Source organism: Carcharodon carcharias, chromosome 11, assembly GCF_017639515.1.
Source record: "Carcharodon carcharias isolate sCarCar2 chromosome 11, sCarCar2.pri, whole genome shotgun sequence".
Taxonomy (NCBI): Eukaryota; Metazoa; Chordata; class Chondrichthyes; order Lamniformes; family Lamnidae; genus Carcharodon; species Carcharodon carcharias.
Genome location: NC_054477.1, coordinates 138,642,341 through 138,660,019, shown reverse-complemented (window position 1 = coordinate 138,660,019; position 17,679 = coordinate 138,642,341).

Below are 17,679 nucleotides of genomic sequence, written 5' to 3'. Positions count from 1 at the left end.
GATCAAAAATAAAATTACCTTGGTAGGGGACAGTGAACAATGCACAATGTAAGCAGTCACTGTTCAACCGCTACCCCTTCCACAGCTCTCCTAACACGTTGAGGGTCCGCAGTAAGAACAAAGATGGGAGATCTGGAGGCGACAGTTTGAAAGGTACCGAACAGCCTCGGGTTTACAAAGAAAAGCACAAAAACACCAGGCCAGTATTCTTCTATATGTGAGTGGGACCATAGCCGATGATGTCCTGGTGAGAAAAGAAGTCAAGGAGACCTCAGAGTCCTACAAGGAGGTTTTGAGGGCCTCCAATAATTACTTCAGCCCTAAGAAGAATCTGGTCATTGAATAAGCAAGATTCAATCTAAGGAACCAAAGGCAGGGTGAATCCATTGATTCGTTTATTAATGACTTGTGTCAACAGTTGTGGCTATGGAGCTTTAAAGCATGAGTTAACTCATGGACGCAGTGTAGTTGGTGTGCTCAGTGAGGTGTTGTTGGACGTCCTGCAACCCAAGGAAGATTTAATATTAGAGAAGACCGAAGAGTTTGCAAGGTAGGTGGAGCTGCAGCAGCAGAATCGGGGTGTGCTTCGGGGAAATTCCAAGGCTCAGGAGGGATCAACCCAGTATGTAGGCCCAAAGTTGGGAGCCCCACCCCTTGAAAAGCCCTCAAAAAAGCCTGCCAAAACTGCCTAATGGGTGGGTAGAACCCTTCCACCTATTTTAACATGTTCCTGATGTGCTGCCAAAAAACAGCAACACCACAGAAAATGACCAGCAAGAGGAGCCAAATGTTTTCTCTGTCGCAAAACCAGACATTTTAAATGATTCTGCAATACATTCTAAAGTACAGGAAATTGGAAATAAAGACATTCAGGATAAAGATTTCCTGGGAGAAATAAAGATCCCAATAAACATTTTAGGAAGTCATAGGATACAGAACAGAATTCCAACTGGGCACTGGGACTGGGGTTACAGTCTTATCAGACAAATTGGACTGGCTTAATGATGTTGAAATCCAGACACCAAAAATAAAGCTACAGGGACCAGAAGGCACAGACCTCAAAGTGAGGTGTCTAATCACTACAACCCTTTGACATAAAGATAAAGAAATTAATGAAACATGTTATATCCTTCAGAATCAGCAACTTTCTCTGCTCATTAGGGAAGTGTGATCAGGACTTGGTCACCTACAAAGGGTTGATGAGGTGACACAGGATTATCGTGGAGACATATTTAGGAGTGAATTTCCTAGGTTGTTCCGGGGACTGGGAGAGTTCAAACATGAGTATCAAATCACTCTACTCCCAGATGTCAAACCCATCTGCTTAGTTAGCCCTAAGAGGCTACCACGCCCACTGATCAAGAAAGTTAAAGAGCAAATGGACAGGGTGCTGTATAAAGGAGTGATCTCTCCCATTACAGTGCCTACAAAATGTTGATCAGGTCTAATGACAGTCTCTAATGTCGAAATCAGGCTCTCTGTTGAACTGACACAGCTGAATAAAGCCATTCATAGAGAGTTGTGCCCAATGTCTTCTGTTGACGACAGTCTGATCAAGTTATCCAAAAGTGTTCTTTTACAAAGCTGAATGCCAACAGAGGGTTTTCCAGATCTCCTTGATCAAGAATCAAGGTTGATGACAACATTCATCATTCCCTTTGTTTACTTTTGTTTCAGTTGACTTCCCTTTGGCATATTCTCTTTCAACCCTTTGTCCAATATCCTTACAGGCAGAGAAGGAGTCATTTGTCATGTGGACAACCTGCTCATCCATGATGGTACCAAATAAGAGCACGATCATCAAGTCTGGGAGGTTTTAAAGGTGCTTGAACAAATAGGCTTCACTCTGAATTAAAAGTATGAGTTTGGGAAAGCCTCTATCAGATTTTAGATCACGTTATACACCAAAAAGGGACAACAGTGGACACTCAAAAGACCAAGGCTATTAAAGAATTTCCACAGCACAAGTGTGTTGGTGACATACAGAAGTTTTTAGGCATGGTCAATCAGGTGGGGAAATTCATCCGAATTCTGTCTGTCATCAACAAACCTTTATGAGGCCTGCTGAGCAAGAGTCAGCAGTGGTATTGGGGAGTTGAGCAGAAGAATTTCTTTGACAGGATCAAAGAGCTGCTCATCTCCTCGGAGGTGTTTCACATTATGACCCCAAACTGTCGACAATAATGGCAGCTGATGCATCATTGACGGGGCTTGGAGCCACTCTTCTACAGATCCAAGAGGATGGCAGGAAAAAAGCAGTTTATTAATCCTCTAGATCATTGACAAAAATTGAAAAACATTATGCAATAATTGAGAAGAAAGTACTAGCAGCAACATGGGCCTGTGAAAAATTTTCAGATTATTTAATGGGCTTAAAATGCAGTGTTGAGATGGATCATAAACCTCTGGTTACCAGAACACCAAGGAAATTGCTAAGCTGCTGCCAAGAATACAGCATTTCCGGTGAAGACCCAAGCGCTATGACTCAACAACAGAGTACATACCAGGGAAAAGTCAGACAACTGTCAATACATTGTCTAGAGCTACAGTCAACCAGACTACAGAGCACCACTTGACACTCATCTCGGAGGTGGACGCATATTCTTTGTCAGTAACAACCACCCTACTATCTTCTGCAAACAAACGCATAGAGATTGGAGAAGCCCATCTATAAGACACAAAATGCAGTCAGGTCAGAACATACTGCCAAGGTAGCAGCAAATAGTAAGATGGTTCACCTGAATATGTCCCAAGCAATCAGGTATTTAGACAACACCATGAACAACAAAGATACCTGATGATTGTTAATGACCGTCTAGTCTTCAATAACAGGCTAGTAATCCTGAGAGCGATCCAAGAAGACATTCTTCAAAAGCTCCACAGTGATTATTTGTGCATTACCAAATGCCAAGCATGGGTACATGGTTTGAAATTAATAGGCTCCATGCCTCTACCTCAGAAGCTATGGCAAAAGCTGTGAAACACAATTACCCTACACATAATATCCCAGACGATGTAGCCTCAGACAATGGCTCACAGCTTATGAATGAATATTTCTGACAATTTGCAGCAGAGTATGGAATTAACCATGTGACTAGTTTGCCACACCATCTGCAAGCTCATAGAGAACTGGAGAGAGATGTGAAAATCATCAAAATGTTGATGAGAAAGAACAATAGCATTGAGTAAGCCTTACTCAATTACAGGGCATTGCTATTAAGTAATTATTACTCTCGCTGGTTGCCAAGGTCTGGACAGAAATGTTGATGGCATTAAGGGTTCTGTTGATTCTTGGTTGTTTTGGTTGGCCAGATGAACTGCTGATTGGGAGAAGGCTAATGACCCAACTTCCTTCATTGCAACATGAACTCAGACTCAACATCATCTTACAAGACCATGACCAGGTAAGGTGTCACAAATACACAAAGATAAACAGTCCAGCTGGTACAATGACCAGCATGGAGCAAAAATACTATCTACATTAGTACCTGGGAAAAAGGTGTGAATAAGAGGCCATCAGGCAGAAGGTGCAGTCGTACAGCAAACTCAGCAGACGCGATCATACCTCATTCAAACACCACTGGGGATCACTGAAGAAACAGAAAGGCTTTAATCCTCTTAGAAGCCACGAGGCAGCAATCATTCCAGTAACCATGATGGGACTGAAGAGACAGACTCCACAGCAAACATTCCCAGAAATGCCCAGGAGTTGAGTGTAGACCAGCACCCTCAGCCGAGAATGGTCAAGATGAGATCAGGCAGAATTGTAAAATCACCAGACAGGCTCAACCTATGAGGTTATGGCTTTATGGAGAGATGGTGGAAATGTAAATAGTTCAACAAAATTATTTAAAAGTTTTGAGGTTATACTTGGAGGCGATGTAGAGCAAAGGGTTAATGGTTATGTTAATTAGACAATGATGTTAATGATGATCTAAGCATGACATCAGCTTCAGGTGACCAAGAAGCTCCAAGTGAGCAAGACACAGAACAGGCTGTGTCGAAAGAACAATGTACTTACCGTGAGATCTTTGTAAGTAGTTTAAATAAATGGTTTCAACAAAAACTGTAACTCACTATTTCCAAGCCGCTCATAGAGTAAGTGACACCCCATTAAAACGGATTGGCAAAATAGATATGTGAACTGAACGTTGACAGATGAACTTTAATGCATAGAAATGTTAAGTGCTATACATAGGGAGAATAGATGACAAGTATACACCATGAATGTTGTTGAAACAACTAAGAATGAAGCTGCAAGAGCTGTAGGAGTCTCAGTAAACGTGATGATAAATTTGTCCGACCAATGCAGAACATAAATCCTCAAAACCAATAGCCAAATTAGTGGAATATGTCAGTGAATGTAATAATGAAATTTTATAATGCTCTAGACAGATTACATTGTGAATGCCATGTCCAGGTCTGACCAACAAAAAACATGAGACAATTAAACCATATGAGCCGGTGCAAAAGGAGCCACAAAGTTTACAAAGTTACTTTTTCCAGCATTTCCTGTTTTTATATCACAAAGCTACTCCCACCGTCAGGTGTATGAAAGGTTGGAGGAACACGGGAAGTTATTTGGGCCAAAGATTGAAAACAGATGCAAAATAGATGCACTGCTAATAAGCCTGCTCGAAAGCCTGGATTTAGAATGCAATTTTGTTTCTAATTGCTGATTACCATAATTTGGACTTCCCTGGAACTGCTACACTAGTAACATGCAGGTTTCTGCATTGATTCGACACAATTTGTGTGAGCAGTCTACGTGGGCTCCTTAATCTGACTTCCACTGAATATATGGAGTGCTCTGACTGGCACACAAAGGCATATTGTAGGGTGGCTCAGGGACCAGGGGAGAAAGCACACAGATTCTCTGATGCGTCACTGGAGGTCCTGGCAGAAGAAGTCCAGAGGAGGAGAGATGTCCTGTGTCCACAAGGGGAAGAGTGACATTCTGCTTTGATCTTCCTCCTGTCCCTCCCTCCTATAGCAGCTGCTGCTATTTTGTCTAGCCTCCCATTTGTAGTCCAAGTCAAAGCACCTATAACCAAGTTCCTTTCTCCTGATGACTCCAATGTGCTGTCCAATAAGGTGGAGTAACACTTGTTTTGGGTGAAGTCTGCAGAGGATTTCCAGATTAAACGTTGCTGAAATCTGGTGAAGTCTTGACAAAGTATCCCAGAAAGCCTCTAAGTATCCAAGAAGCCATGTGTTTCACAGGCTTCTTCCCAGCTCCCGTGGCAATGAACGTGAAATCCTGAGTAGAGATTGAAATCAGCATCAGTGCTGTGCTTACTTGCAAACGTCTATTTGCAGTTCGGAAAGGGTATTAAGTTGAGGTTCTATGTGGCATGCAGTCTCTTTAATGACACCAGGAGGCATTTTAAGTAGCAATCAGCCCTTGAATGAAGCTCCGGGCAGCCGTTCCTAGGTTAAGGTTTAATTCTTTTATCAAGAATTACACTAAATTTGGGCTAAACTGGTGTTGCAGTTAATGACCTTGTCATGACCACCTGATAGCTCTTTAGCACGGAAAATATTGGGTGAAAATTGCTCCCAACGGCTTTAGATCTTAAAAAGGAAACTATTTGAGAGATTGTCTTCTAAAGGTATAAAATATTGTTAAGTGTGTAGAAACATTAACCAAGAAGGTTACTTCAAGTTTAACTGTAGGAATAGAATTTGGGGACATACTTTCAAACTCTTAGGACAGTTTTTTTTTCCACACAAAGGATGTAGTAGGTAATAAATTTGTAGAAACAGTAGTGCAGGCAAAAATTCCTAAAATAATTGGGGACAATTACATGGCATGATACAAGAGGTGAGGGAGGAGGATGGGTGAGCGTTGATCCTCTTTGAATGAATGCATCAAGATGGGTTAATGACCTTCCTCATCAATGAATTGCCATGTGATGCCATAAAGAGAAGAAAAGGGAACAACTTTAAATCACAGTTCAGAATGGGCCATGAAACAAAGTCAGAGCAGTAACTTACCAAATCTCCCTATGTAAAAGGAAGATGTGATATACTACAATATATATGGGGAATTATAGGCATTGTATAGCTGACTAATAGCAGGAGATGGGGGAAATTGAGAATACTACAGTTAATTTTCTAATCTGTTATATCTGTACTTACATAGTATTGTTACACTCCATATTTCGATAAAAATGGTATATCTTTATAACAAATAGATTTTATGTTCCAAATATAAATCCACAGCTTCTTCAATCCAATGGTTATAAGTTAATGAATCGTTCACAATTACTTGATTTGACAATCGCTGGGAAAGGTTTTTTTTGGGATCAGATTGTGGGTTCAACTTCTATCAACATTGTGACCGTTTTGACACTGAGATCGATTTTCAACTTGAGATAAAATTGTTGTGTAGAATGGACACCCATTTTAGAAACCAATAACTATCATTTTCTTTGAAATCGGGCAGTTTTTGCAAGGAATCTATATTTTTTAGAAACTATGTTCCACTGCTATGCCTAGGCACCAGTCTTCCATGACCAACCTTCCATGACCAGTCCACCCATACTGCAACCAGTTTCAAGTCCTTACACCCAGGCAGTCCTGGTGGAAGTTGGGGTGCTGCTTTTGGTTGTATTTGGGAGCAACACAGGGGGAGACAATTACTTAAATGTGTTTTCCCAGCATGTCCTTCGTATAATGATATGTCTAGGTAAGAACTTTAGTCATAGGCACTTTGTACTCTGGGAGTGCTGCTGTGTGGGGGCAATATTGTGTGAGACACATCCTTCACTGCAGGAGTCCCTGCAGGAGTCTATGCTTGCCCATGTCTGTATTCTGAGTGTATATTCAATAAAGCACTATTCATTGTATTAAGCGTCTCCAAATATTCCGACGAGGTACAAATCCTAATATGATTTCAAAAGTAAATGTCAGTTAAGATTAAATACTTGTGGAGGACAAGCTACAAATGAATAAAAGTTAACAAACTAAAGAAAGGGACACAGCACCATGGTGAAATTTAGCCCACCAGGCAATTTTGACTTCAGCTGCCTGGAGCAGTGGCCTGAATGGGAGTGGCGCCTTCACCAGTACAGGATCATTACCAAGCTGAACAAGGAGCCTTGTGAAGTCCAGGTACACACATTAATTTATGCACTGGGGAAGGAGACAGAGGAAGTCATTAAAATGCTCTCGTTTGAGGTGAATGAGGAAAATGATTTTGACAAAGTGCTCGAGAAACTGACTGAATATTTTGTGCCCAGACATAACGTCATTCACGAAAGAGTTAAATTTCACCAAAGAGTGCAAAAAGAGGGCGAATCAATAGAAGAGTATAGCAGGAGCTTGAACGAACTAACAGAAACGTGTGAGTATGGGAAAAAGAAAAGGAAAATATTCGGGACAGACTCGTGATCAGCATTACTGATAAAGAAATGTCCCAAAAGCTACAGCTGCAGCCCCACTTGACACTGGAAAAAGCTATACAGCTAGCATGTCAGTCAGGAAAGATAAAATTAGAGATGCAAGAACAAATGACTAGCAATGCATTATGTGAAGTATTTCAGAAAGTTGATAAATGCGTGGGGGCTGAGTAGATGAAAAAGGGGCAGAGAAAGGAGCAAACTAAGAAAAACACACATTTGAAACCGGATGATGACAGCGCATTTCCCAAGCAAGGCCAGATGTTCACAGCTGCAAAAAACTTGAAATGTACACGTTGTAGCACAGCACAAACTTGACGAGATCATTGCATTACAAGTATGCTGAGTGCTACAAATGTAAGAAGGTAAGGCATTTTGCTGTGGTTTGTTGTAGCTGTGTGGCCAACAAAGTAATTGCAGTTGGTGCAAGAAATAAAGAAGAAAAAATTCTTTTCCTTAGCTCTGTCATGCACCTAAATGATGATAGCAAGCTTTGGAGAGTAGACCTTCCAATTCAAGGAACAATTGTGAGTTTTAAAATAGATACTGGAGCAGGCACTAGTATAATTCCTGACAAAACATACATTGCCTCTGCAGCTCAATGGCACTAAAGTCACTCTTGCGAGTCCAAGAGGGAAACTGCAATGCTGGGTAAAATTCCTTGCAAAAATACAGTACACAGTGAGATGTTACCAGTTTATTGTGTATGTGATTACTGGGGCTCTAGTGAATGAATGATTTCCTGGGGTGTAATGTGGCTGTAGCAATGGGCTTAGTTCAGCAAGTTGATGAGGTCCACTGTGATATCTTTGGAGAAATTGACCTGCTTAAGATCACACCAGTTAAGATCAGCCTGAAAGAAGGTGCAGTGCCCTACCGTATTCCAAGTTCAAGGAGAATTTCACTGCCGATGCTCCCCAAAGTCAGAAAAGCATTGGAAGGTATCGTCAACTGTGGTGTCATTGAAGAGATTAATAGAATGGTGTGCCCCGATAGTAGCTGTGCCAAAGAAAAATGGATCAATTAGGATCTGTGTTGATTCTGAAGACTTAACAAGGCAGTACTAAGAGAAAAATACATCCATCCAATGCTGACGACATCCTCTCATAGTTAGCAAATGCCTAAGTGTTTTCATTGCTGGATTTGCAAGTGGATTCTGGCAAATTCCACTACATGGAGATTGTACTAAGCTGACCACATTTATAACTCCATTTGGCAGGCATTTCTTCTGAAGGTTGCTTTTTGGTATTACCAGTGCACTAGAATCCTTTCAAAGAGGCATGACAGACCTGTTTCGACATCAAGAGTGCATCACCGTGTACATGGATGACTTCCTGATCTATGGCACAACTAAAGAGGAACATGACAGAAGACTGTCTCAAGCATTGCAGAGCCTTGATGCCGCTGGCCTGAAGCTCAATAAAGAGAAACACTTGATTCAACAAAAACAACTTCATTTCCTTGGATACCGCATTGACAAGCATGGCATACACCCTGACCCTTAGAAGGTCCAGGCCATCGTGGAGATGGAGCCTCCAGAGAATGCCTCAGAATTACACAGGATCCTAGGCATGATACACTACCTTGGCAGGTTCTTACCCAGCTTTCTGATGTCATAAGACCCTTGACTGTACTGTTGAGGAGTGGTGCATGCTGGAACTGGATGCCAGTACAAGAGCAAGCCTTTGTAAAGGTAAGAAACCTGATTTCAGAGGCTCCTCTGTTAGCCTTTTATGACAGTACAAAGCCTGCTGTTGTCAGCACTGATGCAAGCAGCTACAGCCTTAGCTGACTTCTACTGCAGGGTCACGATGCAGAGTTGAAACCTGGCACTTATTGTTCCAGAACTCTGACAGTCACAGAAATTCGGTGTGCACAAATTGAGAAGGAGTACCTAGCAGCTGTTTGGACTTGTGAGAAGTTTTCTAAGTATCTGTAGGCCTTGATACATTCACGCTCCACACAGATCATAAGCCTCTCATCCCTTTGATTAATAGCAGAGGCTTAGTCTGTGTACCATTGTGCTGCCAACGATTTCTAATGCGGATGGTGAGATGCAGCCCATAAGCAGAGTACGTGCTGGGGAAGACACTTGTCATGGCAGACACACAATCAAGACATCCTTCACCTGTTGTCCAACTTGATGTGGCTGACTTGAACGAGGAGATTGACATGTATGAGAATGCAGCACATTCCAAATCTAAACCAGAATTAGTGAAGTAACTGACAAGCACAGACTCTGACCTGCAGACTGATCTGCTATGTAAGGTCTGGATGGCCAAGATATGCAGCTAAAGTGCCAGAGAATGTGAAGGCTTACATCACCCAGAAAGACTCTCAGAGTCAAGAGGATCTCTGCATGGAAACTGAATAACTATCCTATGTAGTTTGCATAACAAGATTTTAGAACGGTTGCACGAAGGCCACCAAGGCATCACCAAGTGTCGTGAAAGAGCCAAACTGAGTGTGTGGTGGCCTGGTATCAGGAAAGAAATGGAAATTAGGGTGGGAACATGTACAGTTTGTCAAATAGCCAAACACACCCAACAGAGACAGCCACAACACTGCCAGAAAGACCTTGGAAGAGAGTGGGAGCTGATATATGCGACCAAATTGTTGTTGATTTCATCTCCAGATAACTGGAAATTGCTTACTTACCAAGCAGGACCAGAGGCTCTGTGATATCCAGACTGCAAAATATCTTCCCAAGAAGTAAAAAAAAACAGCTGGACCAGTCTCTTATTTCCCAGTTTTTACTGGTGTTCCATCTTAGGGTATACAAGACCAGTCTTCTTATTTCCCAATTTTTACTGTTTTTTTCCTTCTGGGTCACTCATTGGGGATGTCAAAACAAATTTGTCACCAACAATGGACGCCAGTTCACAGGCAAGGGGTTTGCCAGGGTGTACGATGTTCAACATTTAATGACCAGCCCATATTATCCACAGCCAGTCGGGAGGCGGAATGAGCTGTGCAGATTGCCAAGAGGATTCTCCGTCAGGATGACCAATTCCTAGCCCTGTTGAGCTACAGAGCTACTCCATTGCAAGCAGCCAGATTTAGCCCTGCATAGCTCATGCTTGGCACAAAACTAAGAACTAGCATTCCCATAATAGCAGGAAACCCGTTGTCTAAATGACTTGACTCCAAGTTAGCCTAAAAAGCTTCTTTGCTAAAGCACATTACAGACACTTTTACAACAGATGACATTCTGTTAAAGAGCTGCCCACCCTGTGTCCTGTGAACAGGTTGCAGTGAAGCTGATTGAAGAGTGAGGTTGGACTATCAAAGCTGCAGTGCTGCCACATGACACTCCAAGATCCAACCTAATCCAATTGGAGAAGGGCATCTTGCACCAGAAGAGATGCCATCTGAAACCTATCAGGGGACAAGCCCCAAAGCTGGAAGATGCCAGCTCTGAAGTTTCAGCATCTGGTGACACGCAACAAGACGCACCAGATGCTGGAGGCGTTGCAGACATGTCTGGAATTGACAATTCCAAGAGCCCACAGAGAATCACATATAGAGTTCAGACTGTTAGAAAACTGGTGCGCTACAGAGACGATGAAACCCAATCTAACTAACATGTAGCTAGCTCCTCGAGGCAGAATAATCCTCACCAGCACTCTACCCGCTTGCCTTAGAGAGAGAACTAGACCTTTGCATTAGTTAACTATTTGATTAAGAAGTTCATGTGACATGTTAAAAAAGTGAAAATGTTGATGTTACTTTCTAGCTAATGACTAGTTTAAAAACTCCTTATTTATGACATTGTAGACTTGTTAGCAACATCCACTGTACTTTACTCGAAAGGGGGGTTGATGTAATGATATGTCTAGATAAGAACTTTAGTCAAAGGAGCTTTTATACACTGGGAGTACTGCTGTGTGGGGCAATATTGTGTGAGACACATCCTTCACTGCAGGAGTCCCTGCAGGAGTCCATGCTTGCTTGTGTCTGTGTTCAGTATGTGCATTCAGTAAAGCTCTGTTCATTGTAATAAACATCTCCGAATGTTATGAAGGTACAAATCCTAATGCTTTGGAAACCTATATGATATTGATAATATGCTGGCAAACTCTAAGTTCGCACTCTTAACATTGCCACATTTAACATCACCCTTTCAGCGCTCCCACAGATGGGAATTCTCATCCAAGTCGCCCCTCATACAAAGGCTCCCTCAAGGGTTGCCATTCCCTGACGCCTCTTTAATGGACCAAACGCTATCCTCATCTCAATGTTTCCAAACACCCCAAACACTCCTTGCAATGCTCCTAAGTCCCCAAATTTCCAGTGCCTTACAGACCCGTGCACCCAGCCCCTCAAATCCTAGCCAATGCTTTCATGCCCCGTGAATTGTCAAATCATTCCAACACTTGCAATTCACACAGCCACCAACATCCCACCATTGCTGCATGTAGCTATTATACATGACCTCCTATGTATCTGCAACTGGGCTTTAAAATAATTTGAGATAAAATTAACTACATACTTAAATGAACATTTAATATTAAAGATAACTAAAAAGCTTACATGAAAATTATTTACTATGCAGTTTTAGCATGGAAATATCATTACTACATTTACAATACACTGTAATAAAACATGTTTCTTCACTTCTTCAATTAGAATAATTCAGTGCCATTCTTAACAGTAGCTGGAGTATATATTGTATACAGGGTGGACTTTAGCAACTCACCAAGCTTACTTTGACATTGCCACCCTGCCTGCAGATTCCATCACCAAAAAGGACATGAACAGCAATGTCATGGGAACACCATCAATTCCAAGTTCCCTTCCAAGTCACACATTATTCTGGCTTATCGATATATCACAGTTTCTTCATCATTGCTGGGCCAATATAAATGTCCTACCTAATAACATTCTGGAAAAAAAAATAACAAAAGGACTGCAACACATCACAGAGTAGGCCATCACCTTCATAGTGCCCTTGTTACCCGAAAATAAATTGATAAAAACTATGGAACAGGTTATCCTTAGACTCACCTTAACAACACCATAAGAGATCCCATGTATGCATGTGTAGAGATATAATGGAGAATTCATTCAAAAATGGAAAACATTTTTATTCAGAGTGGTGAGAATGTGGAACTTGCTACCACATGGAATGGCTGAGGGAAATAAGATAGATGATTTTAAGAAGAAGCTGGATAAGTGCATGAATGAGAAAAGAATAGAAGGGTTTTCAGATAGGGTGAGGTAAAATAAGGTGGAAAGAGTCTCATGTAGATATAAACAACAACTTGGACCAGTTGGGTCAAATAGCCTGTCTCTGTGCTAAATTTTCTAGTCTTTATATGTTACACAACAAATTTGTCAGAAGTATAAAGAAACAAATGTGGTAATTTCTTGTGCTTTTCTGACCAAGAGCCAGAAATGTAAACTACCTATTAAATAAAAAATTATTCAGACTAATATAAATTAACTTCTATTTGGCTTCATTTCGGTTTTAAAGAGACAACTTTGTTTCAACAAAGTTGCTCCTTAAAATCAGCATAATACTGTTATTGCATGATGCTACGTGGTTGTCCTTGCAAAGTATCATCGGATTTATATGCGAGCAATGCCACGGGAGATCTGCTGGTAGAGGTTATAGTCCGCACTTAGGAACTTTGCGTCCTTGAGCAGCACATTGTAAGCCAAAAACATTCAGTATCAAACCAAGATGATGGTTTTCCTGATGACTCAATGGCTTCAGTTACAGCAACAGAACAAAAGCAGCTCCCAGAAAACTTTTGTACAAGGGCCTGTCAGAATTATAGAACATTACAGTACAGAAGGAGGCCATTTGGCTCATTATAAGAGTTATCCAATTAATCCCACACTGCTGCTGTTTGTTCACAGCCAAAAAATCTTTGCTTTTCAAAGTGTGTAACCAATTCCCTTGTGAAAGGTACAAGTGAACTTGTTTCTGCCAACCTTTCAGGACAGTGCTTTCTAGATCATAATAACTCACTTCTTTAAAAAAAAACACGTACACCACATTTGACTCCTTGGCAAATTATAGTCAATCTGTGTCCTTTGGTTATCAGCCATCCTGCCATTAGAATTAGTTCCTCCATGTCTACTTAATCAAAGGCTTCATAATTTTGAACACCTCTATTGAATTCTCCCCATAGCTTTCTCTGTTCCAAGAAGAATTATTTGGTTCTGTTTTGTGTTTTCTACAATATCTGCCTCTCCTTAATACGAAGGCAATGTGTTTGTTCTCTGTGATTTTGATGGCTGCCTTTTCTATCTGGGTTTCCTTCTTCTTGTAAGAAAGGCAATGTTACAGTGATCATGGGGGATTTCAATATGCAGGTAGACTGGGAAAATCAGATTGATAGTGATCCCAAGAAAAAGAATTTGTGGAATGTCTACGATATGGCTTTTTGGAGCAGCTTGTGGTGGAGCCCACTAGGGAACAGGCAATGAGGCAGATTTGATAAGGGAGCTTAAGGTGAAGGAACCTTTAGGAGGAAGTGACCATAATATGATAAATACCCTGCAATTTGAGAGGAAAAAGCTGGAATCAGATGTAACGGTTTTACAATTGAATAAAGGCAACTACCAGAGGCATGAGGGAGAAGATGACCAGAATTGACTGGGAGATGAGCCTAGCAGGAAAGACAGTGGAACAGCAATGGCAGGAGTTTCTGGGAGTAATTTGGGAGAAACAGCAAAAATTCATCCCTGGGAGGAAGAAGCATACTAAAGGGAGGACAAGGCCACCATGGCTGACAAAGGAAGTCAGGGACAGCATAAAAGCTAAAGAGAAAGCATACAATGCGGTAAAAAGCAGTAGGAATCCAGGGGATTGGGAAGCCTACAAAGACCAACAGAGGACAACTAAAAAAGAAATAAGGAGGGAGAAGATTAAGTATGAGGGTGAATAGCCAGTAATATAAAAGAAGATTGCAAGAGGTTTTTTTAGATATATAAAGGGTAAGAGAGAGGCAAAAGTGTACATTGGGCCACTGGAAAATGACGCTGGAGAAGTAGTAGTGAGGAACAAAGAAATGGTGGAGGAACTGAATAGGTACTCTGCGTCAGTCTTCAAGGAGGAAGACACGAGTAACATCCCCAAAGTTCAAGAGAGTCGGGGGGGGGCAGAGGTGAGTATGGTGGCCATAACCAAAGAGAACGTGCTAGGAAAACTGAAAGGTCTGAAGGTGGATAAATCACCTGGACCAGATGGATTACACCCCAGAGTCCTGAAGGAGATAGCTGAAGAGTTAGTGGAGACGTTAGTAGTGATCTTTCAGGAATCAATCGAGTCAGGGAGGGTCCGAGAGGACTGGCAAATCGCTAATGTAACCCCCCCTGTTTAAGAAGGGAGTGAGGCAAAAGACGGGAAATTACAGGCCGATTAGCCTGACCTTGGTCGTTGGTAAGATTTTAGAGTCCATTATTAAGGATGAGATTTCAGAATACTTGGAAGTGCATGGTAAAGTTGGGCAAAGTCAGCATGGTTTCATCAAGAGGAGGTCATGCCTGACAAATCTGTTAGAATTCTTTGGGAGGTAACGAGTAGGTTAGACAAAGGAGAGCCAATGGATGTTATCTACTTGAACTTCCAGAAGGCCTTTGACAAGGTGCCGCACAGGAGGCTGCTCAGTAAGATAAGAGCGCATGGTGTTAGAGGCAAGGTGCTAGCATGGATAGAAGATTGGCTGTCTGGCAGGAGGCAGAGAGTGGGGATAAGGGGGTCCGTCTCAGGATGGTGGCTGGTGACTAATGGAGTTCTGCAGGGCACAGCTTTGGGACCACAACTTTTCAATTTATACATTAATGATCTAGATGAAGGAACTGAGGGCATCCTGGCTAAGTTTGCAGATGATACAAAGATGGGTGGAGGGACAGGTAGTATTGAGGAGGTGGGGAGACTGCAGAAGGATTTGGACAGGTTAGGAGAATGGGCAAAGAAGTGGCAGATGGAATGAAATATGGGGAAGTGTGAGGTCATACACTTTGGTAGGAAGAATAAAGGCATAGACTATTTTCTAAATGGGGAGAGAATTCAGAATTATGGAGTGCAAGGGACTTGGGAGTCCTAGTCCAGGATTCTCTTAAGGTTAGTTTGCAGGTTGACGCAGTAGTTAGGAAGGCAAATGCAATGTTGGCATTTATTTCAAGAGGACTAGAATATAAAAGCAGGCACGTGCTGCTGAGGCTTTATATGGCTCTGGTCAGACCGCATTTAGAATATTGTGAGCAATTTTGGGCCTCGTATCTCAGGAAGGATGTTCTGGCCCTGGAGAAGGTCCAGAGGAGGTTCACGAGAACAATCCCAGGAATGAAAGGCTTAACTTATGAGGAATGTTTGAGGACTCTGGGTCTATACTTGATGGAGTTAAGAAGGATGAGGCGGGGGGGCGGGGTGCGGATCTGATTGAAACTTACAGAATACTGAAAGGCCTGGATAGACTGGACATGGGGAAGATGTTTCCATTAGTAGGAGAGACTAGGACCCGAGGACACAGCCTCAGATTAAAGGGAAGACCTTTTAGAACAGAGATGAGGAGAAACTTCTTTAGCCAGAGAGTGGTGAATCCATAGAATTCATTGCCACAGAAGGCTGTGGAGGCCAGGTCATTGAGTTTATTTAAGACCAAGATAGATAGGTTCTTGATTTGCAAGGAGATCAAAGGTTACGGAGAGAAGGCAGGAGAATGGGGTTGAGAAACTTATCAGTCATGATTGATTGGCGGAGCAGACTTGATGGGTCGAATGGTCTAATTTCTGCTCCTGTGTCTTATGGTCTTATGGTCTTCTGTGCTACTTTTATTCTGGTTTATTTTTCTTTTCTTATATATGGCCTGGGTATATTCACAGAATCACAGAATCACAGAATTGCACAGTGCAGAAGAGGCCTTTCACCAATACATGAGAAACACCTGACCTACCTACTTAATCCCATTTACCAGCACTTGGCCCATAGCCTTGAATGTTGTGACATGCCAAGTGCTCATCCAGGTACTTTTTAAAAGATGTGAGGCAACCCGCCTCCACTACCCTCCCAGGCAGAGCTTTCCAAACCGCCACCACCCTCTGGGTAAAAAATATTTTCCTCCCTAAACCTCCTGCCCCTCACCTTGAACTTATGTCCCCTGGTGACTGACCCTTCAACTAAGGGGAACAGCTACTCCCTATCCACCCTATCCATGCCCCTCATTATCTTGTACACCTCGATCAGGTCGCCCCTCAGTATTCTCTGCTCCAAGGAAAACAACCCAAGTCTATCCGACCTCTCTTCATAACTTAAATGTTTCATCCCAGGCAACATCTTGGCGAATCTTCTCTGCACCCCCTCCAGTGTGTTGTTCTGTTGCTGTGACATAGAATTTATAACAGTCTCTGAAAAACAGTTAAGGCAATATTTTGATTTTGTGCTTCCAGTGGGGAGCTTTTCACCCCCCAAAAGTGCACACTGAAGACTGAGTCAAAAGCTCAGCCCAATTTTGCATGGTTGGAAATTTTGTGCAACTGATCCTGGAATTTGTAACCTATGCTTTCAGTGAGCAAGGGGCCTCACCAAGAGTGTCGTGTCAGAAAATGAGCTTTTATATGTGATTATCATGTAGTTCTGTCTTTTACCATTTATCATTGCACACATTCTATAATACACCTACATTAACCTTATCTATTTTTAAAGGGACTTTAAGTTGTACAGTTACATCAGTGATTGTTATCCAGGCTTGATCGTTGGTTTTTTTATTGACAATTTTCTAGAATTTCAAATGCCCTTCCTGTATTAGTCTGTAGTAACAGTAAAATCAGAAACAATGATTATGGCAGTGTTATGACTGACATGTGCTTATCTCTGCTAATGTGATGAACAGCAAGATAAATTGCATAATAATGTTAGGTGGGACTGAAGTTCCAGATTTCTCTGACTCCATCATTTTACCTTTTCTCTTTGCAATGTGTTTTCCTTCCTTCTCTGCTACTCAAGTCAATACTTTTGCCCTGTTTTAATATCTTCAATTTCTGGACAAATTACAGAATTCTCTACATAATATTGCCCTGGCATCTTCGATTTTAGATATATACAAAGGAAGAAACATTGATACATATATTAAGAAGAGAAATAAAGGATGCAACATTTGAAAAAGAAACTTCATTACCAATTGGCCCCATGCCATTTTGTTTTCAATAGAGAGCAAAAGAGAAAATCAGAGAAAAACAACTGTAGCTGACGATACAATGAAATGGAACTACTCTAGCTTGTGTTCATTAGAGAAAAAGAGTAAATAGGGCCCTCAGAGAAAGG